The sequence below is a fragment of the Petaurus breviceps genome, unplaced genomic scaffold, assembly GCF_028583685.1.
Source record: "Petaurus breviceps papuanus isolate PSGF00001 unplaced genomic scaffold, PetGlider_PUasm1.0 90845, whole genome shotgun sequence".
Taxonomy (NCBI): Eukaryota; Metazoa; Chordata; class Mammalia; order Diprotodontia; family Petauridae; genus Petaurus; species Petaurus breviceps.
Window position 1 is genome coordinate 4,485,098 of NW_027187359.1, and position 21,408 is coordinate 4,506,505.

Sequence of the window (21,408 nt, forward strand, 5' to 3'; positions counted from 1 at the left end):
GTTTAATATGATCGTCCATGTATAACCTATATCAGATTGCTTGTTGTCTTGGGGAGTGGAGAGGGGAGGGAGAATGGGCAAAAAAATTTGGAACTCAGAATCTTATAAAAGTAAATGTTGAAAACTATCTTTGGAAATTGGAAAAAATAAAATAATATTAAGTTAGAGGAAAAAAAGAGAATACCTTAGTTTAGAAGGTGGTACCCTTGTCTATACATACCCTTGTCCATAAGATACATCCTTATCTACCCCAAATCCTTTTTCCTCAGTCCCAGCGTATTTCTTAGGCTTTTGTGAAGGGCAAGTATGTGGACTTTTGAGGAAAGATTAGTTTGTTTCAGATATGCTGGATTTGAGGTGCCTGTGGGAACCATAGTTGTGGGATTAGAGCCTAGGAGATAGATGAGGGCTGTATGCTTAGATTTGGTAGTTATCTCTGTTGAAGTAATAATTGAAGCTTTATGACTGCTGAGAACACCAGGGGAGAGAATGTAGAGAGACACAGTGTAGACAAAGCCCAGGGTAACACCCCACACTTAGGGTGTAGGACATGGCTAATGATATAGGAAAGGATTTATAGAAAGGGAGGAGGTTGTCAGTGGTGTCAGATGCTGCAGAGAAGTCAGGAAAGATGAGGAAATTAGCTTTAGCAATTAAGAGATCCTTGGAAAAAGCAGTTTTAATGAGTAGTAAAAAAGAAGCTGGATTGCAAGGAGTTAAGAAATGAGTGAGAAGTGAGGTTGAGTATGAAAGAAAGGAGAGAGGAAAGCAGGGTCAAGTGAAGATGTATGTGTGTGTGTGTGTAATTTTAAAATTAAATTCAAATGAAATTAAATGGGATTATCAGATGTATTTTCTGATATCTAAATTTTCTCTTATTGTCTGCATTTGATAGGACTTTTAAACCACAATTTTCTTCTTAAAATGCTTATTTTTATAAAAACATCATTAAAGGTCAGTTAAATTGCATCTTGAATAATCATTTTTTATATTAAGCATAGTTATAGTTATTTCTTTCTCTGGAAGGGTTTAAGTTTGGTCTGTGGCTAAATCAAAATTTACCCTTATTGAAATATTTGAATGAAATCAAGACAGAATAGTTTTTTAAATGGGAGATTTTTTAAAAGTGTTATCTTACAAGACAAATTGATAGGGGTTATCACATAAGAATTTTTTCCAATAGCACCAAACTTTATCCATCTATACTTTTTTTTAAATATAAAATTTTTCAGGCAGCAAAAAGTCTTCTCACCCACTCTAATCCCCTCCCTCCAATTAAGAATGAAAGAAAAAACACAACTATGGCAAACAATATAGTTATGTGAAACAAATTTCTGAACTGGTCATTTCCAAAAAAATAAATCTCATTCTGTATTTTGAGTCCTTCTTTTACCCTTCTGTCAGGAGGTGTAGGTAGCATATTTCATCATCATTCCTCTGGAATCATGATTAGTCATTACACTTATAGGAGTTCCTAATTCTTTCAAAGTTTATATTTTTATAACAACTTCCATTTCATCATTTTCCTGGTTCAGTGTCAATTCATATAAGGCTTCCTTGGTTTCTCTTAGGTCATTCCTTTTATAATTTCTTGCAGAATAGTGGTATCTTATAATATTTATATACTGTAACTTGTTTAGGTATTCTCCCATGTGTGAACACCTCAGATTCCTGTTCTTTTGCAACCTCAAAAAGAGATATGTTTTCTTTTTTTTTAATAAATTTTTTGTTTATTTTTAGTTTGCAACATTCATTTCCAAAAGATTTTGAATTACAAATTTTCTCCCCATCTTTCCCCTACCCACCACCCCAAAACAGTGATTCCACTGAAAACCCCCTCCCCCAATCTGCTCTCTCCTATATCCTCCCCCATCCCCTCTCTGACTTTCCAGTAGGGCAAGATGGATCTCCATACCCCACTGCCTGTATATCTTATCTCCCATTTTCATATAAAAAAGATAATTTTTTTAAACATTTGATTTTAAAACTTTGAATTCCAGATTCTTTCCTTTCTTCCCTTGTCGTCCACTCTTACTGGGAAGGTAAGCAATTCAATATAGGTTGTAGATATATAGTTATATGGAAAAAAATTTCCATAGTGTATATATTGTGAAAGATTGACTATATTTCCCTCCATCCTATCCCATCCCCAATTCAATGAGAGTAAGGTTGACCCATTCCCTTTTGCCTTCCTGTTCTTCCCCTCCATTGTAACAGTTTTCCCTTGCCTCTTTTATATGAGATAATCTACCCTATTCTCCTCTCATTATATTCCTCTCTTACCTCTTAATTTTATTTTTTAAATATCATTCCTTCCTATTCCATTGATCCTGTGCCCTCTATTTATACCTGTACATATATATATACACACATGTATTCATACATACATACATATACCCTCCTATATAGACAGATATGTATGTATACATATCTGTCTATATATATATCTATATATACATTTATATTACCTTCAACTATCCTCATATTGAGAAAAGTTTCATGAGTTACAACTATCATTTTTCCATGTAGGAATGTAGATAGTTCAACTTTGATAAGTTCCTTATGATTTCTTTTCCCTGTTTACCTTCTCATGCTTCTCTTGCTTCTTGTATTTGAATGTCAAATTTTCTGTTCAACTCTGGTTTTTTCATCAAGAAAGCTTGAAAGCCCTCTATATCATTTTTTTTTTTGGAGGGGCAATTGGAGCTAAGTTACTTGCCCAGGTTTACACAGCTAGTTAGTGTTAAGTGTCTGAGGCTGGATTTGAACTCGGGTCCTCCTGACTCCAGGGCCCGTGTTCTATTCACTTCACCACTTAGCTGCCCTCCTCTATATGATTGAATGACCATATTTTCTCCTGAAACATTATACTCAGTTTTGCTGGGTAGATGATTCTTTTCCTACCTTCCTTCCTTCCTTCCTTCCTTCCAAGGGCAGTTGGGGTTAAGTGACTTGCCCAAGTTCACATGGCTGGTTTTTGTGTTAAGTGTGTGAGGCCGGATTTGAACTCAGCTCCTCCTGACTCCAGAACCAGTGCTCTATTCACTGCACCACCTGCCCGCCCCTTTCTTGGTTTTAATCCTAGCTCCTTTGACCTCCAGAATATCATATTCCAAGCCTTTCAATCCCTTAATGTAGAAGCTGCAAGATCCTGTGTTATCCTGATTGTGTTTCTACAATATTCAAATTGTTTCTTCTTGGCTGCTTGTAATATTTTCTCCTTGATCTGGGAACTCTGGAATCTGGCTATAATATTCCTAGGAGTTTTCTTTTTGGGATCTTTTTCAAAAGGCAATTGGTAAATTCTTTCAATTTCTATTTTGCCCTCTGGTTCTAAAATATCAGGACAACTTTCCTTGAGAAATTTCTTGAAGGATGATTTCTAGGTTCTTATTTTGATCATGGCTTTCAGGTAGTCCAATAATTTTCACATTATCTCTCCTGGATTTGTTTTCCATGTCAGTGGTTTTTCCAATGAGATATTTCACATTACTTTCTATTTTTTCATTTGTTTGGATCTAATAGTATTTTGATTTTTCATAAAGTCATTAGCTTCCATTTGCTCCAGTCTAATTCTGAAGGAATTATTCTCTTCAGTGAGCTTTTAATTCTTTTCCATCTGGAAAATTTGGGTTTTTAAGGCATTCTTCTCCTCATTGGCTTTTTGGACCTCTTTTGCCATTTGAGTTAGTCTATTTTTTAAGGTGTTATTTTCTTCAATCAGGTTGTTGAATCTCTTGTCATGATTTTCTTGCATCATTCTCATTTCTCTTCCCAATTTTTCCTCCACTTCTCTTACTTGATTTTCAAAATCTGTCTTCAGCTCCTCCGTGGCCTATAATTAGTTCATATTTTTCTTGGAAGCTCTTGGTACAGGAGTTGTTACTTAGCTGTCTTCTTCCCATTCCATGCTTTGATCCTTTTTGTCCCCTCAAAAAGAATCTAAAGTTGGATTGCTGTGCTTGCTTTGCTTCCTTTGCTTGCTCATGTTGCCACTCAATTACTTGACTTTTGAGCTTTTTGCCACAGTAGAACTCTGCTTCCAGAGAGGTGAGCTTTGTCTCAATTGTCTGGGGTTTTTGCAGCTGCCAGAGCTATTAGTTTGGTGCCCTCTCTGAAACCTCCACAGGCTCTGTTGCCTGGTCACACACCCCAGGACCTCAACCCAAGACAGCAATCCAGATCCAAACAGGTTAAAGCAAGAGCAATTACTCCTCAGACTTGTTGCTTGGTCCGCCTACAATCTGCAGGCCAGGAGCTCTGAAGCAGCCACCACGCCTCAGCTGCTTCTCCCTCTAGGGTAAAGGCTAGACCACACTCTCAGACCCCCTGTTCCCAAAGTCTACACTGACCTTTGACTTTGCCTTTGGCATTTATGGGTTGATAATTCTGGAAACAGGCACAGCTGCTGGTGATCCACTTTCCTGAAGTCCCTCCAGCCTTGGCTGGTCAGGGGCACCCTGGGGTAAAATCATGGGCTCAGGGAGGGGCAGGGCTCTGCTCCCAGTTTGGTGTGATGGACCCTCCCTGTCAGCCTTCTGGTTTTCCTTCAGCAGGAGATTTTTTTCTGTCTGTAACTTTGTGGGTTCTGTAGCTCTAAACTTTGTTTAGAGTCATATTTTATAGGTATTTGAAGAGGCTATGGGGGAAGCTCATGGAGTTTTCCTGCTTCTATGCCACTGCCTTGGGTATGCATTCACCTTGGCTATGCTGCCACCTTGGCTCCACCTCCCTAGAGTCTTGATATGTTTTCTTGTACATCCTTAGTTAGAATTTGTTTTGCTTAGATTTCTTTTTTTTTTCTTTTTTTTAGCTTTTTGGGAGGCAGTTGGGGTTAAGTGACTTGCCCAAGGTCTCATGGCTAGTTTTTGTGTTAAGTGCCTGAGGTCGGATTTGAACTCAGGTCCTCCTGCCTCTAGGGCCGGTGCTCTATTCACTGCACCACCTAGCCGCACCTTTAGATTTCCCTTAACCTATTTTCCCTCAGATTCCTTCTTCCTTCTTCTACTTCATTCTTATTTCTCTATTGAACGAAATGCATTTCTCTACCCAACTTTTTGTGAGTATGTATTCTTTCCTGCTTTGACGAGTTCAGAAGAGAGTGAGGGTCAATTGTTAGTTGCTCCCTTTGCTCCCTCCTTTTTTGCATAGATATCTCCTTGTGTACTGTGGTTATGTGAGGTCATTTTCCTTTGCCTTCCTGCCTCTTCTCTCCTACTGCATTCCTCTTTCCTACTCTTTCTATTCTTCTTTTAATGTCATTAGGGAAATAAACAATTGTATAGCACCTACTGTGTGCCATGCACCATGCCACGTGCTATTATTTGATCCTCATGACAGTAACGCAAGGTATGTGTGATTACTAGCTTCATTTTACAGATGAGAAAACTTGTGTAAATAGTGGTTAAGTGACATCAATATCTTTTGCTTAGGCTATTATAATAGTCTTCTAATCAGTCTCACTTCCTCAAATACCTCTGCTCTAATCTGTTTTTCACAGGGTTGCCAAAGTGCTCTGACCATCTCACCTTCCCACTCACCACTTTTGGTGAGAGAAGAAAGGACATTAGAATACACTAGGAAACTTTATGTCTCCTTTGATGTATTTCCTGAGTACCATGTCATATCTAAGGAAACTTCTGTAAAATTCTTCTTACAAGGGATAAGAACTTTTTTACTCAGTAAATATTATGGCCCATTCAGGGACAAATCAGTTACAGTATTAGATTTAGAGGTATTTCCTTTTCCAAATCATGATGGCCTCTCTTTGACTAAGTATTAAACATTGATAACTTCATTTTGATATTACAATCCTTTAGTAATTATTCTAGGCTTGACCTTTTTTATTAAATCCTAGTGGGCCAGTTACATAGTCATCTATATGGTGATAGATTCCAGGAATGAATTTTTCCATCTTTGGAGGAATTATGGTTAGGGTAGAATTGGATATTACTCATTACTTGTCAGGAAGGCTTTAACCCTGAATCTCTTTTGCCTTTGAGGCTGTTTCTGATTTCTTCCTTCTCCACTTGACAGTCCTAGACTAGACACTTGCTTCCTCCATGTGGTGGGATAACTACCTTAATACTATGTGTATTTGTAGTAGACAGCTGTGAATAGCGGTGTTGATACTTCTTATATAATGTGCTCTGAATACCTTTAAGTTTTAAAATGCTTTTCTAATGATAACTCTTTTACAAAGCACTTACAGGTTTGTAGAACTTTTTCTTCATAACTATACTTTGACATAAATATTGTAAGTATTTTTTACATCTTTAGGGCAGTTATGCTCTGAATAGTTGAGTCATTTACTAATGGTCATATGATAGGGAAGTATAAAATATGTGAGATTCAAACACTGATCTTTTGGCTTTAAATCCAGTGCTCTATTCATTACATATGTTGAACTCCCTACACCTCCAGAATGCCATCTTTTGCAATAACTATCAAAGGCAACAAATGCATCTTGAAATAAACTGGCTTGTTTCCATATCTTAGTAAAATAGTGAAAAAAGGTGGATTAATTGGATCTGAATATCAGGAAAATGCAACAATATAATTCAAAACTAGAGGGCAGTAAAAGCCAAATTAGCAGGACAAAAAAATTTGAGCTCTTGAGCAGAGTTAGTAGTTTGTCATTCCATGGAGCAGAGTGGACTAGTAGTCTTTTAGAGAGTATTTGTGTTTTATTACTCCCATTCCTGATCAAAAAAGTTAAAAGCCTGTGTACAAGTTGGAGGTAGGCTCAGACTATAGTATTCTAAAAAAATTTGAAGGTTTAATGAACTGCATGCAAGTTTAATATGAAGAGAGAGGTGTAATGGTCAGAACAAGGAAGGTATTATTGTATTTTGTCCAAGACAAAACATATTTAGAAAGTGATATTGCATCCTAAGGAACCAGTGTAACAAGGGGATTGGAGAGCTTGCTAGACTGGTTGAAGGAACCGGGGGTGTTTATCTTAGAGAAGAAAAAAATGGGTGGTGGGGCAGAATTCGTAGTTATCATCATGTAGTTGAAAGGCAGTCATATGCAATCAGGAGTAGATCTCTTCTGCTTTGTTCCAGATTGTAGAACTGGAGTAATTTTAACCTTTGGAAGTTGCGGAGAAGCAATATGTTGGTTGGTTGTAGGAAAATTTTTTCTAATAATTAGAGATATTGAAAATTAGAATGGGTTACCTTGAAAATGCAGTTCATTCTTCTTCACTAAGTGGCTTCATATAGAGGCTAATTGACCACTTGTTGGGTATGTTGCAGGGGATTTCTATTTAAGATATATCTGAACTACAATGGCCTTTGAGGTTTTGAGATCTTCAGGATGAGCCTCAGCTGTGGTGAGCTCCTACTTCTAGTGCCTCTTGGTAAGTGACAGATGTCTTCACAATGACAGAATGACTTGCCTAAGATTATAATTAGTTTTGGAACTTTGAATAGAGCTTGTTTTCTGATTTTAGGTATAACGTTCTTTCTCTAGAGCATTAAATATCTAACCTGAGATCAATTTTGTATTTTCTTTAGATTTGTTTTCCCTTTTATTGTTTTCTCATTTGTCCATCTCTATGTTTTTCTCTCCATGTTTATCGTGTGTCTTCATTTCTTCTAGTTCTTTATGTTATTCTTGGTCCAGGAAGCACTCGGGATACTCATGAACTTAGTGTTTAGCCCTTGTGCCCAGCATAGATCCTTATTTTCTTGTATTGCTACTATGATTCCATCTGCACCTAATACCCTGAATAATTAGTGACATCACATCACATTGGTGGCCCATTCTGGCTTTTTCCTTTTTTAGAAGACTAGCTCTACCTTTCACTTAATAACAATAAGCAAATTCCATTTTATGTTGTTGGAGAAAGAAATAGCATGATTTGACAGTGACTTGATGTGCATTGAAATATAAAAATGACTAAAAGATATACTTGGAGTCTCTTTCTTCAGAGGCGTGATGGGGAATCAGAATTTAGAAGAAATGGTAAGGGACAGCTCTAACTTTGCCATATTGCAATCACATGTACCCATCTTCAAAGCAAGCTTGCCTTCGGGGGATAATTTGAACTAAATGTGGGATTTCTTTTTTTTTTTTTTTGGAGGGCAGTTGGGGTTAAGTGACTTGCCCAAGGTCACACGGCTAGTTTTTGTGTTAAGTGTCTGAGGCCGGATCTGAACTCAGGTCCTCCTCACTCCAGGGCTGGTACTCTATTCACTGCGCCACCTAGCTGTACTAAATGTGGGATAGCTCAAATAATACACAAATAAGCAAATAGCCAGAAACCTACTTGTTTGGTGCTACTTAAAGATTACTAAATTACAGAACACTTTGATGATAATTTTGCATTTTATCTCATAAGGTACTCTGAAAATTTGTTTTAACATAAATACCTCAAAAGATACATAATTTTATTAGTGTGAATACTTCCTCTACCTCCAGATCTACTTCTCCTTAGTAGATGGTCTTATGAGTTACTATAGCTAAAAAGTTCATCACTTCATATCCAGTCATCTCATCTAATCATGAAGGTTTTCACACTTAGCTATGCTATTCCATAGAAGAAAAACACAAAGTTGGCCACCAGGCCTATAATCAAAATCCTTGACATCTTGGTAAGATCTGTTGTAGTTTGTGATCTACTTTTATAGCATTTGAGAATCATAAATTATCTTCTTCCATAATGAAATATCTCAGAGGGTGTCAGTGGAGGTGTTCTGGGCTGGGCTTACCTCTGGTTGGGTACAGTTGTTTAGGTTTGGGATCAGAAAGAAATGAAACACTTGTAGACCATACACTGTTTCTAGAAGGAAATTATTTTAATACAAACTTACTTAACAATGGCATGGGAAGAATATTAATCATTTATAAAGCTTTATTTCAGTAAGACATAGCTACCCTGACCTCATTTGCCATGATGGCATACCTGATCAGAAGGATGTGTTGACTTGCTCTGTAGTGGAAGTCACATGCTAGACTTCTATGCTTTAAGTCACTGGGAAGGCAGAAACCTTATTCCCTTGGAGCAATTAAATTTTGAGGACATTTTCTTTGCCTTTTTAAGGGAAAAACACTAGCCTCAATATCAAGAACCTTCTAGTCTTATTGCCATAGGTCCAACAAGATTAGTAGATAATGCTTCTACAGGAGCTCTCCTTGAAAACCAAGGATCTTACTTCTTTCAAAGCTTTATTTTTTAACTACCTATACAGGCCAGAAATTTGGGTTCCATTGAATTTGAAAAGTGTGTACAGGCCAAGAAAGGGAATGGGGAGAAGGGAAGGGAACAAGTATTTATCAAGTATCTACTCTATTTGAAGCACTGTACTAATCACTTTACAGATATTATTGCTTGTGATCCTCAAAACAAGTCTGTTAGGTAGATATTCCCCATTTTAAAGTTGAGGAAACTCAGGCATACAGAGGTTTACTGACCTGCCCAGGCTCACATACCTAGTAAATGTCTGAGACTAGATCTGAATTCAGGTCTTCCTGACTGCAAACCTGATGCTCTCTATCCATGAAGGTACTAACAAATATTGAAACCCACTATAAATTGTTTTTTAACCTTCTTTCTAGATTGAGGGTGGAGGGAGGGGAATAATATAAGAAATTAGCAATCTTAGAGCTAGTGGGGAAGGGATATCCATTCCTGCAAAACTAACTTAACCTTCTCCATCTTGTGCCCACCAGTTTACATTTCCAGTTTGGTACTAAAGAATTATTAAATTCTTGAGTCCAGGAGTAAAAAAGCATTAAAAGCAATATGTAAAATTAAAACTCCATTTTTTTCTCAGTGAATAAATATAATTTGTTTCTTTTTAAGTCATAAAAAGTTGTTATTAATTATAAGGTAAAAAGAAAAGGTTTCAAAAAAAGTAATTTTATATAATAAATCCTATGCTGAATGCATAGATGAATAGGATCACTAAATAATGCATATATCCATAATCTAGGAACAAGATAAGGAAATATCTTTGTTTCAAATTATAGATCATAAGAATTAACATAAAGTAGATGAGATTAGCCATATGTAGAAGTTGCTGATGAGACTTAGAGGGCTTCCCAAATGTTATCAGGGTACTTTGGGGTTATGTCATGTTTTCATTATGAAATATAAAACATCTAAGAAAAAATTACCTAATGATTAATTATAACATATACAAAGTTATATTATTACTGGATTTAGAGATGGAAGGTACCTTAGAGGTCATCTAGTGCAACTCCCTCATTTTATAGCTGTTGAAACTGAGGCCCAGACAGAATAAGTATATTCTGTGTTTAAGATGCTATACTAGGTGCTTTCCATTTTTATTACTTTAGTACATCTCATCCATGAGTAATGAACCTTCCTCCAGCTATTTAAGTTTCTATTATTATTACTATAATTTTTAAGTTACACTGTAATTGAATTTATACAACTATTGAATATACTTTGGTGCATTACTCTGAAATATTTTATGCATTTTGTAGTTATTTTAAATGAGATTTCTCTATTATTGCCTCTTAGATTTTCTTATTCTGAAATGCTATTGGTTTTTGTGAGCTTATTGTGTAGTCTGCAACTTTGATGAAAGGATTATCTCCATTGATTTGCTAATTCCCGAGGACTTCCTAAGGAAACCATCAATAAATATTGATTTGCCTGTATTTATGCCTTTACTTTCTTTTAGATCTCAATACTATCTCTAGCATTTCCAGAACTATATCAGATAATACAAGGAAGAGGGCACATCTCTGATTTATTTCTGTATTTTGGGGGAAAGTTGTGTATTATTTCCTTTTTATATAATTACTACTTGTTTTAGATAGATACTTTTGTCATGTTGAAAAAAGATCCCAAGGGGTGGCTAGGTGTCACAGTGAATAGAGCACCAGCCCTGGAGTCAGAAGAACCTGGGTTCGGATCTGGCCTCAGACACTTAACACAAAAACTATCTGTGTGACCCTGGGCAAGTCACTTAATCCCAATTGCCTTCCAAAAAGCAAAAAAATTAAAAAAAAAAAGGGGCGGCCAGGTAGCACAGTGAGTAAGAGCACCCCAGAGTCGGGATGACCTGGGATCAAATCAAGTGGGCTCAGACACTTAGCACCCACCCAGAAACACCTGGCCATGTAACCTTGAGCAAGTTACTTAACCCCAATTGCTTCGGGGCAGTCAGGTGGCGCAGTGAGTAAGAGCACCGGCCCCAGAGTCAGGATGATCTGGGATCGAATCGGGGCTCAGATACTTAGCACCACACCCAGAAATAACTGGCCATGTAACCTTGAGCAAGTTACTTAACCCCAATTGCTAAGAAAAAAAAAAAAGAAAAAAGATTCCCAAGGGGCAACTAGGTGGCACAGTGAATAGAGCACTGGCCCTGGAGTCAGGAGGACCTGAGTTCAAATTCGGCCTCAGACACTTAACACAAAAACTAGCCATGCTACCTTGGGCAAGTCCCTTAACCCCACTTGCCCTACCTTCCCCCCCTCCAAAAAGAACAAAACAAGAAAAGATCCCTCTATGCTGATACTTTATACTGGTCTTAACAAAAATTCATTTTATATTTTGTCAAAGACCTTTTCTGTCTTTATTGAGATAATCATGGTTTTAGATATTTTAGCTTTTAATATGATTGATTATGATCCATTCTTGCATCCCTGGTATAACTCTATCTTGATTATGATGAATGATTTCTTTGATAAATTGCTGTAATCTGAAAAGATTTTATTAAAAAAAATTAATTGAGCTAATTAGTTGGGCTGTCACCCTCAGTACACAGTGAAATCTAGTGAGTCTCAGTTACCTCTAGGATAATTTAAGATGTATATATCTTGTATGTACATAGTTTTTTGCATGTTGTTTCCCCCATTAAAATGTGACTACCTGAAGAGCAGAGGACTACATAGTTGCCTTTCTTTGTGTCCCTCTGGTTGGGATAGGAAGGTGTTACAGTGGATGGAGTGCTGGGCCTGGAGTCAGGAAAACCTGCGTTCAAATCGACTTCTGACACTTACTAGCTATGTGACTCTTAGTAAGTCACCTAACTTCTGTTTGTGTCAGTTTTCTCATCTGTAAAATGGGGATAATAGCACCTACCTTTCAGAGTTGTTGTGAGGATCAAATGAGATAATAATTATAAAATACTTGGCATAGCGGTGGCACATAATAAGAGCTATATAAATGTTAGCTGCGATTACTACTGTTACTACTACTAGTACTACTACTACTACTGCTTGCACATGGATTGCACTAATAAATGCTTGTTAACTGAAAAAATATTCATCCACAAAACTAGATCTTTATGTGTTATTTGAAAAATATTTTGTGGCAAATATCTTCTTTTTTGTGACATTATCATTTGTTTCAGTTGCCTCTACAGTTGGCCTGAAATAAATAGACTTCAAAGATTATAAAGCCCTCTCTGGAAAACATCTTTTCTCCATTCCTCAGGAGTATCAATTGACCCGAACTGTTCTGCATCCTCATTATGAGCAAAGAAGTCTCCCTGGTATGTATTATACGTCTCTGTTTTGAAGAGCTTTCTGTCTATTTTATAGTGCAAATATTATTGATCACTTCATGACTATTATACCAATCAATCAATAAGTAAATAAACAAATTCCTCTCAGTCAAGAAATTTGGAATGCATTAGGAATAGAAGTAATTTTCCTCAAATCAGGACACAAAATTATATTGCTTCTGTAAAGCCTCAATAAAACTACATTTTTTAAAATTTCTGAAGTTGAAACTATCCTGGAGAATTTGAGACATACATATATAAGTAATTATCAAATAGTTACAAAATGTATAATTACATGGTTAGGATTTATGGAGAAGTAAGTATTTCACTGTGAAAATGGCTCAATGAAAATATGGTAACATACTGTATGTGAAAGTATGCTGTATTTAGAGTCAGAGGTCCAGAGTTTGACTTCTCCTGGGTCTTATCACTTACTACCTGGGTGACCATGGGCAAGTCATTTAACCTCTGGGTTTTAGTTTCATTATCTAGAAGATAAATGGATTGGATTAGGTGCTTTCTGAGACTTCTTCTAGCCCTAAATCTATGATCCTGTTATCTCTTATAAGTGAATGAAAATTATGAATATGTGAAGACATCATATACATAACAGATTTGATAATAAGTTGGAAAACAGCAGTTAAAAAAAAACTGGAGAGTCAGTGAGTCCAAATACTCCTTTTTTGTTTGCTTCTCTTATTTATTTTAGAATTTTTAATTTATTTATTTTTAGTTTTCAACATTCATTTCCACAAGATATTGAGTTACAATTTTTTCTCTCCCCATCTTTCCTTTATCCCCCCACCCAAAAAGAGCAAGCCTACTGAATACCCCTTCCCCAAATCTGTTCTCTCTTATATCCTCCCCCTTCACTCCCCTAAGTTTCTAGTAGGGCAAGATGGGTTTCTATACACCAGTACCTGTATATCTTATTTCCCAGTTGCATGTAAAAAAACAATTTTTAAACATTTGTTTTTAAAACCTTTGAGTTCTAGATTTTTTCCCCTTCTTTCTTCCTCACCCACCCCCACTGGGAAGATAAACAATTCAATATAGATTGTTCATGTGTAGTTACCCAAATCATTTCCATAGTAGTTATATTGTGAAAGACTAATTATATTTCCCTCCATCCTATTCCACCCCCTACTTATTCTATTTTCTCCTCTGACTCTATCCCTTTTCAAAAATGTTTGCTTCTAACTACCTTCTCCTCCAGTCTGCCCTCCCTTCTATCCTCCCCTCTCTTATCCCCTAGCCTCCTATTTTCCTGTAGGGTAAGATACCCAATTGAGTGTATGTTATTCCCTTCTTAGGCCAAATTCAATGAAAATCGGGTTGTCCCATTCCCTTTCACCTTCCTGCTCTTCCCCTCCGTTGTAACAGTTTTCTCTTGCCTCTTTTATATGAGATAATTTATCCTAATCTATTGCTCCCTTTCTTCTTCTCCCAATAAATTCCTCTTTCACCTCTTAATTTTATTTTTTTAGATATCATCCCTTCATAATCAATTCATCCTGTGCCCTCTGTCTAGGTTTACACGAACATACAAATGCCCACACTCACATATATTTATATACACATACATACTCCTATGCATACATATATATCTATATATACATGTATATTCTCTTCAGCTATCCTCACACTGAGAACAGTCTTATGAGTTACAATTATTGTTTTTCCATGTAGGAATATAAATAGTTCAACTTTGATAAGTTCCTTGTGATTTCTTTTCCCTGTTTACCTTTTCATGCTTCTCTTGCTTCTTTTATCTGAATGTCAAATTTTCTATTCAACTCTGGTTTTTTATCAAGAATGCTTGAAAGTCCTCTATTCCACTGAATGACCATATTTTTCCCCTGAAACATGATACTCAGTTTTGCTGGGTAGGTGATTCTTGGTTTTAATCCCAGCTCCTTTGACTTCCAGAATATCATATTCCAAGCCCTTCGATCCCTTAGTGTAGAATCTGCAAGATCCTATGTTATCCTGATTGTGTTTCCACAATATTCAAATTGTTTCTTCCTGGCTGCTTGTAATATGCTCTCCTTGATCTGGGAATTTCAGAACCTGGCTATAATATTCCTAGGAGTTTTCTTTTGGGCATCTTTTTCAGGAGGATTCTTTCAGTGTCTATTTTGCTCTCTGGTTCTAAAACATCAGGACAGTTTTCCTTGAGAATTTCTTGAAAGATGATTTCTAGGCCCTTTTTTTGATCATGGCTTTCAGGTAGTCCAGTAATTTTTAAATGATCTCTCCAATGAGATATTTCACATTGCCTTCTATTTTTTTCATTTGTTTGCATCTGTTTAGTAGTATTTTGATTTCTCATAAAGTCATTAGCTTCCATTTGCTCCAATCTAATTCAGAAGGAATGATTCTCTTCAGTGAGCTTTTGAGATTCTTTTTCCATCTGGCAAATTTGGCTTTTTAAGGCATTTTTCTCCTCATTGCCTTTTTGAGCCTCTTTTGCCATTTGAGTTAGTCTGTTTTTTAAGGTGTTATTTTCTTCAGTCAGGCTGTTGACTCTCATTTCATAATTTTCTTGCATGGTTCTCATTCCTCTTCCCAATTTTTCCTCCACTTCTCTTGTTTGCTTTTCAAAATCTTTCTTAATGTCTTCTATGGCCTGTAACCAGCTCGTATTTTTCTTTGAAGCTTTTGGTGCAGGAGTTCTGACTTCAATGTCTTCCTCCTGTTCCTTTGCTTTTTGTCCCCAAAATAGGAGGCTAATGTTGGCTTCTTCTGTTTGCTTTGCTTCCCTTGTTTACTCATGTTGCCACTCAATTACTTGACTTTTGAGCTTTTTGCCACAGTAGGACTCTGCTACCAGACAGGGGAGATTCGTCCCAAATGCTGGGGTTTTCTCAGCTGCAGAAGGTATTAGTTGGGTGCCCTCTCTGAAGCCTCCACATGCTCTGTCTGGCAAGCTGGTCACACACCCCAGCACCTCCACCCTAGACTTCAATCCAGATCCAAACAGGTCAAAGCAAGAGTGATTACTGCTCAGACTGGTTGCTTGGTCCCCCTACAGTCTGACAGCCAGGAGCTGAAACAGCCAAGTGTGGCTGCTGCTGTAGGGCCGGGGCACCTCAGCTGCTTCTCACTCCAGGGGCAAAAGCTGATGCATTCCCAACTACTGGATCCCAAAGTCCATACTGCACTGACCTCTCACTTTGTCCTTAGCATCCATGTGTTGATAATTCTGGAAACCACCACAGCTGCTGGTGATCTGAAGTCCCTCCAGCAGGTGGCTGGTCAGTCCCGCCCTGAGGCTAAACCCTACAGCTTGGGGTGGTGGGGGGTTGGGTTGGGCTGGGCTCTCAGGGGTTTGGTTTGGCTCCCAGAGCACTGTGCTGGCTGATTCCTGCTGGCCTGCTGGGCTGTCCTCAGCGGAAGGTTAGCTTCTCTGTGTCATTTTGTGCATTCTGTAGCTCCAAAGTTTCTTCAGAGTCACCGTTTACATGAATTGGGGGAGGTGGAAGCTGGAACCTCGAGGAAGTCCTGTTTCTACTCCACCATCTTGACTCTGCCCAGACTATATCTAATCTTAAGAAAGGTAGGAATGGTATGTCATATGTGGGTCAAAGCCAATCATGTCTGGATTTACATGTTATTTCTTCTGATAAAATATAAGCTCCTTGGTGGTAGAGTTGGATTTTTTTGAGGTTTGGGTTTGTTTTTTTGTTTTGTTTTATTTTTTGTTTTGTTTGTTTTTTTGGTTTTTGTTTACCCAGGACATAACATAATGCTTGTACATAATTTTATCATCAGCATTTAATAAATGTTTATTGATTTCCGATGCAAGAAAACTAGTTTGGTTAAGGTTCAGGGTCTGTATTTAGAATAAAAAATGGGTTTGGTGATATTGAGGGTATGGTGGGAAGCCTTGACAGATGAGCTAGAATTACAAAAAAAAATTTAGAAATCCAGTTCTACCTGCTTTGCAATTGACTGTTCCATTGTCATTAGTTTTTAGAACAAAAAAAAGCTTTTAGATTGAGGACCTTTGTTGTTCTTTGGTGTGATTTGCTAATTCATTTACATTATTTAGTGTCTGCAGGATAAAAGATATATGAAAGATTTTAAGGTAACATTATTGATTTTTATTTGATGGACAAATGAGTTAGCTAGTCACTATGAACGCTAAAATGGTTTTGATTCTTGCCACTTTTTGCCCTTCACAAAGATAATTGAATTAATGTGTGTAAAAATTTTAGGGCTTGTTAGATTTATTATTGAATTAAACTGAGCAGGTAGACAGAAGCAAAAAAATCTTTTCAGGGAAGCATGTGACATATGAAATCTACCTAAACTCAGGTAAAAGATATATGTAGTTCTGAGAGCAGTATTTATAATTTATGCTAATATATCAGCCAAGGCTCCTCATTTTTGTGGCAGCATTTATAATGTGGAAAGAGCAGATCTTTGATTTGACTTAGACATTGGTGTTTTTGTCTTGCATTTCAAAATAGAGGCATAGTAAACTTCTATTTGATTTGTAACTAGAAGACTCACAATGGACTGTCTGGCATAAAATTTGATCTTTATTTTCTCTTTAGAGAATTGTTATATGACCATTATATAAGAAATTAGTACTAGAAATAATGAACAGTTTAATACAAAATATATTGATAATTCCCCCCCCCCCCCCATGGAAGTAAGTAAACTGTAAAAATTGGATTTGATGATACATATATAATTAAAAGGGGAGTAGAAGACTTTTCTGATTCCCCCAAATTGCTAGTCTCCCCCCCCACTCCTCACCCCCCCTCCCCCACACAATATCCATTTTGCATATACCTATCCATGTTTCCCTAGGCTAGATTGCAAACTCCTTAAAAATAGGGACCATTTCACATTGGTCTGTAATCCAGAGTGGGTGTTTAATAAATTATTATCGATTGACAGGTCAGAGCTCTAAATATATATACTTGTGGCAGTATAGTAATGAAAATTATATTATGAATTATACAATGATTCTTATTCTTTCCCTCTTCTTTCTTACTCCCCTTTCCCAGACATATATTATGTATGTATATTGATTTTTAAAATATAATTTTTAATTTTTTAAAACCATTTTTTGGAACCTGAATCTCAATCAGACTTTTTGTTGCTAAGTTCATTTTACATCATAGAATGTTGGCAGTGACATGACGTGAAGACTTTATTTACCCAACATTATAAAAAAGTAGTTTAAACTCCTCTGCATCTCCATTTTATAGTGGATCATTTTGTATTTATATGCTTATTTTGCTGTTTTTGTCACCTTGCAATTTTTTGTCATTTACAATAGTTTTTTTTTCTTTGAATGTGTACATTCATTTATACTGTGCTACAAAATAAAATTTGAAAATATTTGAAGGTTGAAAGGCCTACTTTTTTAAAAATATCAAACAGGTCTAAGAATCTTAGATTTGAAGGTCATTTTATATATCAAGTTATTAGGTTTTTTTTACAGATTATCCATTTCCTTTGCTGCTTTTCCTTCTGATCTTGATTTGGCTTTTAGCCATTTTGTTGCTTGTAAGCATCTGAACCAGAAATTGGGGGAGGGAGAAGAGGTAAAATTCAAAGCATTTAATTTTCCTATGATTTAGTGTTCTTTACTGTGATGCTTAATAGGGGAGTTTAAAGTATTTGCTAATGAGAAGTTTTGTTATAGCCTGTGAAATTCATTTGACCATGCCTTTTCCCTTTACATAAGAGTAAATAATTGAATATGGCTTGTAATTGTGAGATTTAGAATCTGCAAGTAGCACATAGTGTTTTTTTACTTCATTTCCCAACATCAATTGTTTGTTTCAAATTGGTATATAAGAACTTAATAATATAACAACTTTAAGTATATAAGAACTTAATCTACCTTTTCACAGTGGTTTTTTAAATAAAGAAATTGAAGTATTGCTTTTGAAGACTGATTGTTTTAAAAATGTAATTATGGTAGTAATGTTTTTGTCAGGTGCAGCAGGTATCCCAGAAGAATCACTGCTGTTGAATTGCTGAGGCAATATGTGTTTAATCATCAGTCAGATGGTTAGAGATTCAGGTAGAAGAGTTAGTCCCGAACATTTTGGTGGCAGCATGTATTACAGAGAGTACACGTTAAATTTATTACAAAAACCTAAGTGCATTTAGGACAAAGGAATGAATCCTCACAACAGGATGCTATTCATCTGTTTTTTAGACTAAAAACAGACTATTTTAATTGGATACCTTTGTGGTAAGAAGTTGTTTCTTTTTAAGTCATGAAATTATTTGTAACTGTCTCCTATTTTTTTTCTTCTGAACTTACCATCTATAGCAATCAGTTTTGCACCCAGTCTTTCACCTCTTGGTAGTTCTAGTTATTTATCTGTAAAATAAGGATAGTGCTACCTGCCCTGCTTATCTTGAACATGTCATTGTGAGGGTTAAAGGAGATAATTTATGTAAATTTCTTTGGTAACTTTTGCTTTCTATATAAATGTCAGCTCTGATAATCATATACGTGTTTATATATTTGTATTTACACATACACATTTGGTATTTTATCTCTCCACTGAGATGATAACCTCTCTGATGATGGACCCATTTTCTATTTTATCTTCCCCCACAGTTCTTTAGAAATGTGCAAGTAAGAAATCAATATTTATTTGATTTTTTGGGGGGTGAGGGGGCTTTAGGTTTTCTTTGACTTTAGTAGTCAGAGCAGTGGCAATTGTCTATAATATGAATTCTGTAGAGAACTATTTATTAGAAAATGCCTATCACCGATAGTATTAAGTTTTTTGAGAGAACAAATCTAGTGAACATTTCATCTTTCATTTTTTTGTTTTAAATTAAACTTTTTCTCCACTACCCTGTTACCTCCCAATGTTTAATAATACCACCTACCTTTGGATTAGCATACTGAGCAAAGAATTACATCTTTCAGCACTAACCTTGGAAATAATTATGTAAATAATTAAACTCAACTGACTTAAATTAGCAGAGAATCTTGTCATACGTTCTTGAAGAAATCAGTATAAAATAACCACCATCTTTTATAAAGAAAAATGCTGATTGTTTAATATTTGTTAATATTTGATGAGAGAAGTAAGAGCAAGAGATGAAGTTAATGATTTCATATGTGTATTTGGGGGATTTTACAAATAAATAACCACAAGATTTTTCATCTCTATTTGGTTAAAAAAAATTAAGATTTATATAAACACATTTCCAATATTGCTTTATAATCAGGATTTACTAAAACTGTTCTTAGCTGGTGGCTGAAGTTTCCTTAAATCTAAATATCTTCATTATTTGGAACATATGTATGGGTGTCTTTAGAAAAAATTCTTAATGACTACTTCATTTTTGTTGTCATAGCCACATAGGATATACTGGTCATCTTTTTCATGAAGCCTTTGGCTAAATATACCTTAGATATCATGAAACCATAATGTATTATTTCTAATATGTAGATGATAGATGCATCTGACACTTATTTTCCTTTTCCGGCATTACTTTTGTAATTAGGCTATTATTTCTCTCTTGGACTTACTATATCCTCCTCTACTACTTTTGCAAATGTAGCCTCTTACAAAGTTATTGCCCTCTTTTTGAGTCCTACTTTGTCCAATAAGCATCCATTTCATAAGGTGCAACTCTGGGTTTCAAAGTTATTTCACAAGGTGTTTCACTTCCCTAATCTCTTCTTGTACCTTTACTATTTTCAAGCAAAACTGCTCCAAACCTCTCTTAGGCATTAGTCTCATGTGCCCTTTTTAAGCTTTTTATGAAGGTAAAATGGGATTCCTTTCTCTGATTTCATTTTGAATTGTTGTTTGTTTATCACTGCAATAAATAATTTTTAAAATAATAGCCCCCATTCAAAGTTTTATTCCTTCATCTTCCTTTCTCAAATAGTCATGACAGACTTTGTCAGGGTATTCATCTTACTCTCTCCCCCTTCCCCCCCCCAAATATATCTATCTATATCTATCTATATATATATATATGCATATGGGATTAAAATTCATGATTTAAACCAGGTTTATATCCCAGGTCAAGAAGAATACTTGTTAGCAGTGTGACTTTGGTCAAGTCTCTAACCTTACTTGGCTTCATTTTCCTAATTTGTAAAATGGAAAGATTTGGTCATCTCTAAGACCATTTCCAAAGTTCTATAAAATTCTAAAACAAGATTTTTTTTCTAAAAAAAATTTCTTTATAAAACCATTCTACATAGTCTTCACAATTCAGGTAAATATAGACAAATTTGAAGAAGGTATATACAATTTATTAAAACAATGATGTTATTTTGGTTGGGGTCAGCTGTTTCTTTAGGTAATAAAGTTAATCATATGTTGATTTAATATAACTTTAAAAAATTTAGTTAGAAATATTTATTGAAATTCATTCAAATGATTGGTAATTCTTTGTAAAGAGAAATAAAGATTTAAACAGTCATGGCAACACCAACTCATTTATTTAGAGCTTTAAGGTTTACAAAGTACTTTCCTCTTTTGGAAGTAGATAGCAAAACTAATTGTGAATGTACTAGAAACCTAAAAGAAACATTCGTTTTGAATTTGAAACTACTGATTTGGTCTAATGCCTTCATTTGATGGATGGAAGTCTCCTGTAACTCAATTCTAAAAGGTTAGTTGTTTTGCCAGTAGTGACATACCTATTTAGTGGCAGAACCAAGGTTAAAAGTCCTGACTTCCAGTCTCTTGGCAGTGCTCTACTTAACCCATATTGTCTATCTGTTAGGTTAGTTAGTTACTGAAGGTAGGTTGTGAGTACATTTTTAATTTAGTGAAAAATAAAGCATTTCTAATTCAAGAAGTTAATCATAACTATTTGGTGAGCATTTTTGCTAAAATGTATTCTGTATTTTATATTTTTCACCCTTCAGCAAGCACATATCCTAAGATCCCTTTACTAAAGA

The 21,408-nt window shown here is 35.8% G+C and overlaps 1 protein-coding gene across 26 annotated transcripts in view; it reads left to right on the forward strand.

Moving 5' to 3' along the window:
• The window catches only part of NCOA1 (nuclear receptor coactivator 1), a 241,285-nt gene that overhangs the window by 74,492 nt on the left and 145,385 nt on the right, over positions 1–21,408 (forward strand). For 19 of the 26 annotated variants that reach the window (XM_069071959.1, XM_069071964.1, XM_069071960.1 and 16 more), the window contains 2 exons: positions 7,260–7,363; positions 12,339–12,479. The gene's annotated coding sequence lies outside the window, so the exon portion shown is untranslated. The remainder of the gene's footprint in view (positions 1–7,259; positions 7,364–12,338; positions 12,480–21,408) is intronic. The other 7 variants (XM_069071975.1, XM_069071972.1, XM_069071974.1 and 4 more) reach the window with 1 other exon arrangement.